Here is a 15,370-nt window from a genome sequence, read left to right as displayed (position 1 = left end):
TCTCCAACAACATTTGTGGGAGGCAGGGTGTCTCAATACCTCCACAACTGGAAACGGATAACATCAGACCGTTGAGTGCTCAACATCTTTCAAGAGGGCCATACATTGGAGTTTACTCAAATGCCACCTTCCAAGCCCCCTGCTGCCATGCCTTCGAAATATCTGCGTCTCTTGCAGCTCGAGGGGAAGGATTCTATTCCAGGTTTTTTCTGGTAAAGAAGACTCTGGAGAAGTGGTGCCCCATTTTAGATCTCAGGGAGGTAAACATCTATCTCATTTCTCAATCCTTTCGGATGGTTTTGCTCCAGGATATCTTAAGTCTCCTCAATCTGGGAGATTTCATTGCCACTCTATCTCGAAGATGCGTATTTTCAGATACCCATTCACCCGGCTCACAGGAGGTTTCTTCGAGTCACAGTAGACAAGAGCCACTTCCGGGTTTTACCCTTCGGACTGCGCTGTGCCCCGAGAATCTTTATCAAGGTGCTGGCACCGATGGCAGCTTTCCTAAGAAAACAGCATTTTCAAGTCTTCCCATACCTGGACGACTGGTTGCTGAAGGCCCCGTCCAGGGGTGCGAAGGAGGAAACAGTCAAGGCATGTATGAACCTTTTCAAGAACCTGGGTCTCACTCTCAACAGGGAGAAGTCGTCTCTCCTCCCTTCCAGGACCGCACATTTCCTGGGAGCTATTTTGGACATGACTCTCGGCAAGGCCTTTCCATCCCTCGAAAGGCAGGAAAAGCTGAAATCCATGGCTCATTTGTTGAGAAAAAGAAAGTGTCTTTCAGTACGCCGTTACAAATCCCTGCTAGGAATCATTTCTTTATGCCTTCCTCTGATACTTCACTGCAGATTGCGGTTGCGATCTCTTCAGGAACAATTAGACAAGTAATGGCGGCAAGTTCACGACTCATTCGATGACAAGGTGGTGATTACTGCGGCAATGAAATGGGCAGCCTTGTGGTGGACGAAGGAAGAAAACCTATCCCAAGGGCTATCCTTCGTAAGCAATCCAGCTCCTCAAGTGGTAACGACAGATGGCTCGCTGGAGGGCTGGGGTGCGGTGCTTCAGGATCTACATGTCAGCAGGCATTGGTTGCCCCAGCACCGTCATTTTCACATCAATTTCCTAGAACTCCGAGCAATCCAGCTGGCACTGCAAGCATTTCTTCCACAATTGCAAGGGTCAGCGGTTCTCGTCAGCACGGACAACACCACGGCCATGCACTACATAAACAAAGAAGGGGGTACCAAATCTCCTCCATTATCTCAGGAGGCCTAGGAAATTTGGGAGTGGGCGATCCTAAACAGAATATAGCGACAAGCAGAACACCTGCCAGGAGTGCTAAACAAAAAGGCGGACAGACTCAGCAGGCTGTCGTCTGTCAGCCACAAATGGGAACTGAACCAGACAGTCTTGGAGGAGATTTTTCATCGATTGGGCGAACCCTCAATAGATCTCTTTGCCACTCCGATGAACAGATAGCTTTCGATAGCTTGGTCAAGAGCATTTGTGTACGCCTTTCCCCCCATTCCAGTGATCCCAAGGCTACTCAAGAAGATAAAGACGGAACAGTGTAAGATGATCCTAATAGCTCCTGCTTGGCGAGGCAGTTTTGGCTCACGGAGCTGCACCTCCTTTCTCTGGCTCCTCCACTTCCTTTGCGGGGGATTCCGGATCTTGTCCCAAGGTCAGATTTGGCATCCGGATCCTCGTTCTTTACACCTGACAGCATGGCTCCTGAGCAGCGAGAGTTCCTAAACCTTCACCTCTCGGATGAGATAAGAGAGGTTCTGTCTCAAGCTAGAGCCCCTTCCACTAACAAAACTTACCATTTGAAATGGAAAATATTTTGCATTTGGTGCCAGAAGAAGGGTGTTGACCCTTTCTCTTCTCAGCCTCATCAGGTTCTTCCTTATCGCCTGTCCTTGGCTAAGGCGGGATTGGTAAGAACAAATTGAGAGAGAGGGTAAAGGGCACTCTTGGTCCCACTGGTCAATATTATTAAACAACTAAAGAGTGTCGTAAAGAATATGTGTATGAGCACTAGACACAGAGAAGGCAGGATTGGCTCATTCATCCATAAAAGTTCACTTGGCAGCAATTTCACTCTACAGTCGTATTGCATCTGGACCTTCTCTCTGGTCGTCCAGAATTGTCAAGCAGTTTCTCGAAGGCCTGTTTCGGGTCTTTCCTCCGGTGAGGCCTCCGCCTCCCACATGGCATTTGAATTTGGTTCTCACCCAGCTGATGAAGCATCCCTTTGAACCGATACATCGGGCAGACATGAAATTTCTTTCGTGGAAACTGGCACTTCTTCTTGCTCTCACATCGGCAAGACTCATTGGGGAATTGCAGGCTCTCACAATACAGGAACCTTTTCTCCAGTTCAAAAGAAATACTGTGATTCTAAGGACTAATCCGAGGTTCATACCTAAAGTATTTTCAGACTTTCATCTCAATGAACCGGTGATTCTCAAGTCTTTCTTTCCTCATCCTTCCACGCCAGCGGAAAGGTCACTCCATTCACTGGATATACAGCGGTGCTTGAAATTTTATCTGGATTGCACCAAAGGATTTCGTAAATCTTCCCAATTATTTATCGCATTTAGTGCTCCTCGCAAGGGCCTTCCCCTGTCAAAGCAGGGTATTGCTAGATGGATTTACAGTGCCATTCAGTACTGTCATTCTGCAGCGGGAAAGCCTCTGGAAGGCAGAATTAGAGCACACTCCACAAGATCCACGGCTTCCTCTACGGCTCTCTTTGTGGTAGTGCAAACCAAAGACATTTGCAGAGCTGCGACTTGGAGCAGCACGCACACCTTCACAAAGCATTACTGCCTGGAGTCCTTGGCACAGAAAGACACAGCTGTAGGCTTGGCAATCCTGAGGAACCTTTTCCATTGAGCGGTGAGCTTTCCCTACTATCCCTCCTCCCTGTAATTGCACATTTTGCATCTAATGATAATACTGATTACTGTTTCTATATGTATTTCTTTCTTTCTTATGCAAGTATGAATACTGAGGTATTTGTATATTTTTGTCACAAAATTTGCTTTATTGCTTACTGCTAGCTACTCTGATACAAGCTATGGGAATCAATGAAGTTCCAATACTGGGGCAAGAAAACAAGTTACTTACCTGTAACTTTGATTCCCCAGTATTGGAAACTTTCATAGATTCCCATGCGCCCACCCTCCTCCCCTGGGAAAGCTCAGTCTTCAGCAGATGTGGTTACTGTTACACAATGGTTACAAAAATCTGAGGCTCTGAGGTTCTCTCAGGAGGGTTCTATGGGGTGAGGCTAATCTGATTGGTTGTTACTTTACTTTGGTCTCTTTTACAAAACGAGGTGGATATGCTACGAAAGGGAATGAGGCCTAGGCCTTTTTCTTTCTTTTTTGCACCTACTGCTATGTTATTTTGTTTAACGAGACTCCCACACCGACGACGGGGAATGATACAAGCTATGGGAATCTATGAAAGTTACCAGTACTGGGGAACCAAAGTTAAAGGTAAGTAACTTGTTTTCATATGGCTTAGAAGCATCTCAGACTACACCTGCTCTTGTAGTTCTGTTGTTTAGCTTGAAGAACTCCTCAGACTCATCCCTCACCTCGTACAAAATTCCTTCATCTAATAATAACTATCGTAGACAGTTGATCTCTCATTCGATCGACTGTTGGGAAATTCCAAAACTAAAGAAATAGCAGCATGGCCGTGCAGTACTCTATGTGTCTGACTTCCATCACTTCATCTACCAGGGTACCATCCATCAGAAAAAAATAAATCATGGATTCATGCTTGTACTTCTTACTATTTAAGGTATTACAGCTCTTCGTACATGCCCATTTCCGTCAAATATTACATAGCCCGAAGTCCTGCCTTATACTCCTGAGTGCCCACCACACTCTACGATTATTTGTTGCTCGACCTTTGACAGATCTATCTAAATCCTAATTAAGCAGAACATTAAAGTCTCCCCCATCACTATTGGGGAAAGATAGTCAGAAAAGATTAGCTGACATTTCATATAATAATGAAACATAATTGCAGTTTCGGCCATAAAAACCTACATTTGTAAAAGGCTGCTGTGACCCCAAGAACTTCCCAACCATTCACCTACCGGAGGAGTCATTCTGTGCTGAAGAGCCCTATCACCCCACATTGTGCTTTACCACTACTTCCACCCACCCCCTTAAATTAATTCACTGATCTGAATATAATACTTGGTGTATTCAATCCTGTTTACAAAAGAGGGCTTTATACTCAGGTGCTGGAATGTGAGTCTCTTGCAGAATTATTACCTGGGCCAGACAATCCTGCAGATACTGACAAATCCATCTCTGCCTCCTAGCAATACAGAGACATTCCAAGTAAAAAAGTTTACTTTTACCATTTTCTTTTTTGGGTACAGGGTGGTGTCTTCGCTTACCCCACTAACCTGTCTTATGGGGTCACCATGACTACTAGAATGAGGATTTTTTTAAATACTTTAAATTTGTTTTTCTCCATTCCCTCTCCATCCAGTGCTTCTCCTGTGGGAACCCACCAACTTTGCCATATCGGTCTCTGTATATATGGGCTTTTGCCCCAAAAATATTACCTCTGTAATGCAAAAGACTTAAATTCCATTAACCAGACCTCACTAACACCCTTTTGTAATCACTTCCACAATACTCTGTTTCCTCTAAGCTACCCTATGCATAGTTTTGAGGAGCTCATCTACCTGCTCTAACTTCTTTAGATTATACATCCCTTTCCTCCATATTATTCTTAACACGGCAGGGAATTTTAACTGTACTGTGGCCCCAAAGTAATGCAATTTGTCCATCCTTTTCCCAAGCTCCCACTGCGTGGTGCTACCCCTTCCTTGCTACCGGAGGTCCGCCTCTGATATTGGGCTCCTCCGAGCCTCGCACTGGCCCCCTTAGCAGCAGGGCCCAGCTCATTGAAGTGTATGTATTCCTATTTTGCACTCCGAGAATCCTCCATTTACAGGCATCAACTTTAGCTACAGGCACAGATCCTCTGACGTCTAGGAAAAAGGCTGGGACACATACCTGTTGCTCGAGATTCGAACTTCTAAAACGAGTCTCCACTCGACCTGTACAAAGTCAAACTAAGGCCTGCCACATCCTGTAGACGGCTGTGCTAACCCCGCTAGGCTGGCTAGCCCCTGAAAAGCCTCAGGATTTCTCCAGGTCCTGCAGAAATTCGTATTGCGTGCTATCTCTGCCCGCTGCGACTCCAATGGTGAACTACGTAAGAACTCTTCTCCCTTGCCTGACCAAGGGGGCGGCATCCCTCCACAAGAAACACCAGACTTGGGGAGCAGGTAGGTGTATATGTGCCCCGCAACGCCTCACGTCGGGCAGAGACAATTTTAACTAATTTCCACCAGAATGGGCTTTGGGTTAAGTTTCAGGGGGGCTGGATAAAAAACCTTAAGTGCACCATTCTTCTGGGACAGCGGCCCCCGACGGTCTACTCTAAGGCGGCCGCCATGTTTCCACTGCATGCTAGACCACAGATTTATTTTAGCTCCAAACAAAATGAATGCTACATGATTTGTCACACAAGTCCAGATTTTCACACTGATTCGCCAAAGTGAAAGCGTCACAAATTGCACGTAGTTGCAAATTATACTCTAGACCTTTCTTAAGGTTAAAAAAAACTTCAAACATCACTAACTAAATTATGCAAGTAGCACTGGTTGCATTTGTCATCCTGTTCACTGATCCTTTCCGTCTCACAGAATGGACATGCGTCACTCTAAACGTCAAAAAACCTTATTGGAGAATGGAGTGTTCACTGACTATGTCTCAGTCACATGTGCCATGCAGAAAGTTGAAGCTGAAACATCCATTTGGGGTTAAAAAAAATACAAGCATTAATCCTGGCTACAACCATCCTGGTTCAGCCATATAAACATGTAATCTATTCCAAAATTAGCTGCACCCTTTAATTTTATTTTTGGAACACAATAGGATTTTCACCAGCATACATCAAATTACAGCGATTATCAGTATCTGCCTCAAGCTAGTGCCTGCGTACCATTCCATTCACCTGAGCAACTAAAAGCAAATCAATACTTCTTTACTAATTTCCCCAATTTCTTGGCTTTGTAGATCTCACCAGGGTCTTGTGATAGGGGAATTTTTACTAGTTGAGCTGTTTTGAAAAATGTTAATGTATTCTGAGGACTTTCGACAGATGGGTGCACTCCTATTTTGTAGTGGTGTCCACGTTGTTGAAAAAAGCATGTGGTGCAATAGGGTGAATCCTCCTGAGAATGAGGATAATGTTCAATTCAAGTTAGCGGTGACCTGGGACAGAGGCGCATCTCCCATGTGCACTCGAGGAAAAAAGGTACAATTTGAGTTCTTCTTAAATCATTTGAAATAACTTTATTAAACTTGACATTCGTTTTTATATTTTTGATTTTATCATCCGTTCTTTCTTGTTAATGGTTGTTATTCCTTCATAACAATGTATTGCAAGTAACAAGCGTTCATTTGTGCCCAATGCATTTCGGGCGGATAGCCCTTCTTCAGGGGCTGTAAAACTGAAATGTAGTACAAACTCAGGTTCAATGCAAGGGTGGCCAATGGGCCAGAATCATCCACAAGGGGCTGAAACAAGGTAAAACATGCTTGTGATTGCATTACCCAATTGAGGTGGGTGTGTAGTATTTTAAACATACATCGTAATCCCAATATGGTGAAGGTATGATGGAGGCCAGTGATGTTAAAAGTGAAACTGAGGATAAAGATTGTTAGGGCGATGCTCAGGACAGGACCCCGTTGACCGGGGATCATTTTGGTGCTAGGTAAGATCAATAACTAATGCGGTAATCGAAGAGGGTTTGTGCAAAGGAAACCGCGTCATCCAGATCTGTGACCGAATAAACCAGTGAAGTGTAAGCTGTGATGCGGTACGTGAATAGGTATACCGGTAGTGAGTGAAATCTCCCCTTGATACTTTTGAAAGAAAGCTTTTCTAAAAAAAAAGAGGATAACACTGGTGAAACAAGAAAAATGGTTGCAATAACGCAGTGAGCGGGTAGCGTGTGTAAAACTTACATGGAGAACTTCGATCAGTTTTCCATAGTAGAACGCTGTGATACTGAATAGAAAACACATGTATACAGTGAATTAATTGCGTGTAGTCAAAAGCTGTGAAAATAAAGAAAAACATTATCGATAGGTAAAGAAAGATGATAATCCCTGAACTTACCCGTGTTAAAATGATGTTGGGCATGTGTGGTCGTTCTTTCGGAGCATAAACGTGAGTGACTGGTTCAACAAGTGATATTAGTACGCGTTTGATACCGAAGTGTGGACATGTCCAAAACTACTTGGATAATAGAGGTGAACAACAGACTTGTAGTCTATTAGTGAAATCAAAACACATAGTGCAACAGTGGATATCATTTCAAGAGTAAACGCCAGCAAACTCTGGAATTTTTTTATTTTTTTATGCGATCTTATCATGGTGTAACATTCGAGTGTGAAATTCTAACATGATTAACAAATGTAAACGTGTCGAAGACTACTCGGATAATGAGAGTAAACAACAGAATCGTAGTTTGTTAGCACAATCAAAGCGCACAGTGCAACTGTGAATTACTTTCAAAAGTAAAAAACCCCAAATTCTAGACAATTGCTGTTTTAAAAAAAGAAAAACAAAATCAACATGATGTTTCATTCAAGCGTGAGATTCTAACGTAATATCCAAGTACAACTGTTGTTGAAAACATATATTGAGGAAATTGTTTGTTCTAAGATTTCATCTTGATCATATTATTAAACACACATATGTGCAGCACAGTTGCCTAAACCCTCTATGGTGTATTAAGTCCACATGAAAAAACTGTAAAAAATTAACCTAGACTCCTATTTACAACCATTGTACAAACAGCGAGCGTGATAAAAAAGAAATTCCTTCGTGATACTCTCCCTACCACTGGTATGTCATTGTTATTGATAGATAAATGCAGTTCAAAGAAAGCAATGAAAGTCAAACCGTTCATTTAACCCCTTGGGGTTAATAGTGTCCATAAAGCTGATCCAATGAATTTCTCTCTGTGATAGAAATTGTGTATTATTGCGTCCCTGTTGAATGGGAACTTAGTCTAGAATTAGAAAACCTGAATTTCCTCTACATTTCAGTTGTACATTCCCTGAAGAAGGGCAATCCGCCCGAAATGCATTGGGCACAAATGAACGCTTGATACTTGCAATCCATTGTTATGAAGGAATAACAACCATTATCAAGAAGGATCGGATGATAAAATCAAAAATATAAAAACAAACATCAAGTTTAATAAAGTTATTTCAAATGATTTCAGAAGAACTCAAATTGTAAACGTTTTCCTCGAGTACACATGGGAGACGCCCCTCTGTTGCAGAGGTTAGCGCTAGCTTGAAATGTATTCTTATGGCCATTCAAGTGCACTTTTGAAAAAAATAAAAGGCAAACATATGTTAAAAAAAAAACTGTTATTTTACCTATTTTTCTGTAGCCTGTTCAAAATTGCTGTAAGTGAAGTTGTTTTTAACGGGGGAAGATTTGTTTCTACCTGGATAATTTCTTCTCTTAGACAATTGTAAGGCGGGTCCTCACTTGATACCAGCAGTTAGGTTGGGTGGAAAGCTTGCAAAACGTGTTAAATTTTCCCTTTTTTCAATACCCCTAATGGGTGTATAAAAACGAGAAATGGGTGTATTTTGTGCAGTTTGCCGTTCATATGCTTTTCCCTTATCAACTGAATGTGGTTCAGATAGAACACCACAAGCCACAAACTGCTGGAGTTCACATATTTCATCTGCAGTTCATTGTCCGCCTCCCACTTTTTATTATTTTAATCCCTAGTAGGATGAAGTGGATCCAAGTCTTTCACAGATTTGCTCTTAGATTCGCTTCCCTCTCGATTGAAAACGTATTTTCCCCAAACCCTAAGAATGAGCTGTCATCTTCCATTTTGCTGCAGACGTAATCCAGTGGAAGATACTATAGTATGTGGCTTATGAATGGTGCTGTTCCATTGGGTTAGGGAGGTCCCATAACATAATGAGAACAAGCATTGGCATAGCCAATAGGTCTCGCCTTTGGGACCGTATAAGTGTTTAGCCATGCAACAGTTGATGTTGTTGCACCAAGGATATTATGCTGCATAACTAAATACTTATAAGGTCCCAAAGACGAGACCTATTGGCTATGTCAATGCTTGTTTCACTCGTCACATCTTCTGCTTTTTCCTGGTTCACAGCACAAACTTCCAACTCTCCTCTCGTCTAGTCACTGAAAACCAATGTGACCCCACTCGGTGGATATTTTCACTTTTACTAATAACATCATCCAAAAAAGGATCTCCCTTTTTCCACAATTCATTACAGATGGACATACTTGTAAAATGTACCATCATTTCATCCTGTGAACCCTCCTTGCCTAAACGTTTAAAATTACTAGTGGAGGCCTGACTTTTTCAAAGCACCCACAAACTCATCTACCCCAACCCATCATTTTCATCCGGAGCAGCTCTAAAAACTGATTAAAGCCTGAATATTTTTGCCCTTCAGATCTTCAAAAATGTATTAATAATGTTATGTTTCTGTGTGGTTTCATCTCCACAGCATCTGTCACCAACAAGTATTAAATGCATCCTCCCGTTTCATCAGTGGAAACTTAAACTTGGGTGACTTTCAGTTTGGTAGTTCCATCTTCTGCATGGGTGAAACATGCTTGATTTAAGTTTAAATGAAATTAAACAGATTCTCTGAAATGTCAGAAGCACCACATTGACAAATCTGATGAATTACGATAAAATGATGTCAACATGTCACATAATTGTCACAATGGCCTGTGCTCGAGTGCTGCACTAGTGTTTGTTGCCTTAATATGGGCATTACTGATTCTCCTCATGGTATTAATGTGACTAATCTGTGGGAATTAATTAACTGGAACTTAAGTGGATGCCTTACTTGATACTATTCAGATATTGAGAACCATAATTCATAAAATAAAAGATTTTCAAATAGAGCATAGATAAAGCAGGGTTTGACCTGCGAAACATATGTCGACTCCTCAATTATGGAATACATGACTATCGAATTCTAGTCTGAAAATTATCTGAAAGGTCTGAAATCTGAATGCATAGATTGATAATGTATGTGAAGAATATCTTTTTTAACAGTGTGGCACACAAATATTTTTGATATACTAAATGGATGTTCTGTAAATAGACTGGACTAATTAAGTGTGATATGTTGTCATAATAACTGTTTAATTACTCCGCTATTTCAATGCGGTACTTCTGAGATTTTAGAGAACTTGTTACATTTTGACACCAGTGGGTACTTGGTGTCATTAGTTGTGCACCCTTACATCGAGCCGGATCACCTTCCTCCCCAGTTTGTGATATCAAATTTAAGCAATGCTTTGTATACCAGTTGCTAGCAGACTTTACTGCAATGCTCAGAAATAGAGTTCATAAAGCAGTAGCTTCCAGCACTGGCATAGAATATCCTCAACTTAGACTTTTCTCAGTCCTGCCTAGTTCTATTGGTGTAGAACTTTGCTTCCTGCCTAGAGCAGGAACACAAACCTATGTCTATGTAAAGCCCTTGCAACATAACCACCAATGTCTTCCACACCAGAAATCAGAGGGTAGGTCAGTCCTGCTGCTGAACATGATAAACAATAAGCAAGTGGGTAACATGACATTCTGTGCACAGATTGGTTACTCCTAGTGTCTCGGTTGTTGTCAACGTAGGAAACCCAGAATTGAGGGAACAAAGTGTATTTACAAGAACAAGAGTTAGCCCCTGGGACACCACCTGACCGAGAGAGGAGATCAGAAACTGGCAAAGAGAACACCCCCACCCCCACCCTTCCCCCAACCCCCTGTTCTATGGTACATAGAACTCAACACAGCATTCCACAACAACACAGTAAAGAGCATGTGACAAGAGTGGCCCGGGGGAAGGGATGGAGCGGTATGGAAAGATAGAATCAGAGAATGAAAAAGAAGCAACCTTCTCAAATAATTGCAATGTTGTGAAGGTCGAAGAAAAAAAGCTATAATGTGCTGTTTTTGCATGCATCATTTTTAAACTGGGTCTCATCAACAGTCAGTGTATGCCATGTCTCTTGCATGCATGTGTACAATAAATGTGACAAATTAGACACTCAGCTGCAGCATACACACTTTGTACCATGTTGTCTTAGGACAAACCACTGAGTGCAATAAAGTCACTGCTAGAAGTAGGTACTGCAGACGGACACAGCAGCTGCTTTAAATGTAAAGTGTTAGTGATCTGACGCCTGCAACATCAGCCCTGTTCCTCCATGGTGAGCGATTTAAAAAAAAAAAAATAAGGGCTCATGACGTCCTCAGACGGACGTGACACTCATGGAGAAAAGTATTGATAAATTACAATAACGCACGGTATATTTGTCTAAAGTACTACGACAAACACCTAAGAAGTTAAACTTGGAAATGGGAAATGACGCAGATTTTTAAATAAATGAATACTTAAGATAAGTTTCTTACAATCATGCCCTCGGCAGAGCTCGGTGTAGGTTGAGTACTGAACATATATAATCCAACTGCTGATAAATACAGCCAGCCACGAGAAGAAGAGATACTTCACCTGCATGTACGACCAACGAGCCTGTGTGAGAGCAAAATAAAATGACTGAGTACCAGGGAGGTCGGGCAGCATGGCGTCTATTAAAATGTTAATATTACCACAACATCTCATTCACTAAAATAAAAAATTGCGGAAACAAAAAGACATCCAAAAATTAACCATCAGTCATCGCAGTGCGCAATACTCCTTTAACCCTGAAACTAAATGATGTGTCTACAACAGACATTACAAATCCATAGAGCCATCGTAGCAACGTCATTTTCAATGAGGTTTCTGTCAGCAGACTAACGACCACTAACAGTGTACGGCAATGAATCCTCTCCCCGGCACCTCCGTCACTGGTACATTGATTTTGCGGATTTAACTGAATATAAGTCGTAATGCAAGTTCAGTCATAAACTAGAAGCGCGAGAGCTGCCCCCGGGCCACAGCAGGCCTGGCCACAGAGTAGAAACAAAGCGTGCGCCATCAGGGGCCGCAATTAAGAACAACTGATGCAAAGCACACTTTTAAAGACCTGCTTGGCATTAACTCACACAGATGCTGCAGTTGGTAACCGGTTTAAAAATTGTGAAAAATAAGGTTTAATCTTTTAGGAATAAAATAGTTAACAGTTATGCCAGACGACCTTCTCGTGCATATTTAAAAAAAGTCTTGAGAAACCACTCTGCCAGGGCAAGAGGTGAGACCCGGATACAGAAAGACAGATAAGAAAGGCAGGTTGTGAGAGCTGTCCCCGGGCCACAGCAGACCTGGCCACAAAGTAGAAACAAAGCGTGCGCCCTCAGGGGCCGCTATTAAGAACAACTGATGCAAAGCACGTTTTTAAAGACAAGCTTGGCATTAACTCACACGGATGCCGCAGTTGGTAACCGGTTTAAAAATTGAGAAAAATAAGGTTTCATCTTTTAGGAATAAAGAAGTTAACAGTTATGTCAGACGACCTTCTCGTGCATATATTAGAAAACGTCTTGAGAAACCACTCTCTGCCAGGGCAAAAGGTGAGACCCAGATACAGGGAGAGAGATAAGAAAGGCAGGTGGAGGCTGTGCGCGTGCACGTGAGCGTGCATGCAAGCTTGAGGCCAGGAGGGTAGTACTTTGAAAACCCCCTTACTAAAAGTTGAGCAGCATGCAGCGCATCTGCTGCTTTAGGCTCGACCTAAAAAGGGCAGTAAACTCTATAATTTGTATGTGTGCTCAACTGGGGATGAATACACAATACATTTCAATGTGGGCTACCCTAAAACATCACCGCTCATACATTAAAAATATCCAAGTAACGTTTGTTCTTCAGTTTCGTAATGATGGTTAACTCAATGTCTTAACTCGTAGAATCTGTAGGATGCATGTAGATGTCAGTAGTCCATTCATTAGCAACGAACACAAACATTTCGAATTCATATAATTGCTAAATGGAGGCATGGTTTATGGCATAGAAGAAACCATATTCTCATCCCCTAGATGTACTATATAAAATCCGCTATTTTTATTATGCAACTCTTGTCACACTGTTGATAAGTTTCAGCCTAATAAAAATTCTTTGGCCTCTTCTGACAATTCTGCCCGAACCTTGTTTTAAGAATGCAAATATTCATATGGCTTAGACATAAATAGGTAAGAGGAGTACAAAAATACATCAGATTCATTCTCCTTGTATAACAAGACCAAGTTCTGCTTTATTCGAATAGGTGACTTTGCCTTGTGAGACCTTCTCCCTGCAGGGCCAATCGCCTTGCCAGCAGTAAGTGCTGCCTCTGTGGACAGAACCAAGACACTTTATCCCATCTGCTGTGTATCTGCCTTACACTCATAGACGACCGGGGATTTCTCCATCATCAACTGGTTAAACAAGATATTCGAACAATGCAGGCGGCAGCTGTGAACTTTATTCTGAATGACGCACACCCTCAAGCAATAGCTAAAGCAATACCATTTTTAGACAAAGTGGATAAAATGTTAACAAATTTAGATCAACTTCCATTCATTTCAGGACTATAGGGCGATGCACCAGGGTGCAAGATTCCTGCTTTTGTTAGTGAACGATAGCATAGGCTACTAGGTGAGCTCAGCCAGCAAGTCCGGTTCACAAACTGCACCCGCCCATCACTTCCTGTTGACCCTGAGCTGAATCTCACCTATCCTACATCTTTGACACCTCCCCTTACCCAGGCGGCCGATGTGAGATACGTCCCTTTTATCCCGCACCTTTGCTACACCAATCGCACTGCTTTTTTAAACCCTAGCGCAAGGCCTTTCCCCTTACTCCAGCATTTTAAGCCCAACCCCTGGTTTTTAACCACTCCTCTTTTACTCTTGTGTTATTTGTAAGAATTTTTACCAGTAACCGGCTGCAGACTAAGATCACGCTCACCCCGGCTATTAACAAATACCCCCTCAGGTAACTTATGCCACCTTACAAAATGGCCTTGCTCTGCCACCCGGAGAAAAACAATAACAAATCCCCACGCACCAACAGGTGTGACAACTTGTGTATGCCCCAACCAGGCTGGTTCTGCAGACTGTTGCACTCGCAGTGTCACAACAGCTGGATACTCTCTTAGACACTCTTTTGTACTGTTAAGTTACATCCCAATGTGTCCTTAGGTTTTATCCTAATCACAGCTTACATCCATATGTGAACAGTCTGTGTTAGTCATTAAATATTTTCTATCCCTTCTTTGCCTGCTGTCAAAACAGTTGAGAATTCTTTTATATATTTGTCTACAATTATCAATTTCATCCTCCACTTCAGGCATACATTTCATTTACATATTGTGCTACCTAATGAGTTTTTATTTCTTTTATTCATTATATTAATTTTAAACACTGTTGCACTTCACTGTTCCCACTTTGATGGACTTGATCGTCTAAATAAAGTATTATTAAACTCGAAAACCAAACATATTATGGCTTATACCTTTTAATATTCCTTCAGTATCCAACCCAGAAGCTTGCACAGTATTCACATTGAACACTGGTTTGTAGTCCCAATCAAAGGTAAAGCTCATTCTTAATGTTGAGTGCTCTAACAGTTTTCCAGTCTTCGAAGTCACTCCAGTCTAATTGAAGATAGGGATTTCAGCAAGCAATGAAGATGGGATTAAATAAATTGAGTATATAAATTATAGGCTGAAGCATGCTGTAGCAGTTTTCACTGTTGCTAGTTCAAAATTAGACTCATTACCAATGTGATGACCTTCAAGAAAAAGCGTTGCTTGACTTTGAGTGGGCCTCATATGTCCTTCCAGTCAATATTTGTATTATTTTTATTTACAGCAGACCATTCTGTTAAATATTCTTATAAAGAATTGTACGTGGGTTTGCATGATATCTCCATTCTGAGGAGTGCTTAATTTGAGCCTGTGGTACTTGTGACAGTCTGCCACAAAGTGGGCTTCCTGGCTAATTTAGAGATGACCACAATCACAGGAAACTAGGAATTCAATATGCATTAAAAATCACTATTAAATGCCGCTCAAGCCATTCTTACAGCTGTGGAGGCCTGATGGTCCGAATTGTCACACTTGTAGGAGTGTATTGATCTATAGTTGTGTTGTTACGATCATTGGCAGCATGGCAATGGTGCAATGTGTGGTGCAAGGCGCAGTGTCCTCCCGACGAGAACTCTGGCACTTAATGTTTTTACAAATGCAAGTGCTGGTCCTGAGGCTAACCACAATTATTGTTCGATTCTCCAGAAGTATTAGA

The 15,370-nt window shown here is 42.0% G+C and overlaps 1 protein-coding gene across 1 annotated transcript in view; it reads left to right on the top strand.

The window, feature by feature from the left end:
• GALNT2 (polypeptide N-acetylgalactosaminyltransferase 2) overlaps window positions 1–15,370 on the top strand; it is an 810,495-nt gene that overhangs the window by 641,117 nt on the left and 154,008 nt on the right. The window lies entirely within an intron of this gene.

The sequence above is a fragment of the Lissotriton vulgaris genome, chromosome 6 (genome assembly GCF_964263255.1).
Source record: "Lissotriton vulgaris chromosome 6, aLisVul1.2, whole genome shotgun sequence".
In the NCBI taxonomy this organism is placed as follows: domain Eukaryota; kingdom Metazoa; phylum Chordata; class Amphibia; order Caudata; family Salamandridae; genus Lissotriton; species Lissotriton vulgaris.
Note: the sequence above shows the minus strand (reverse complement) of the source record. Positions and strands in the feature narration are given on the sequence as shown.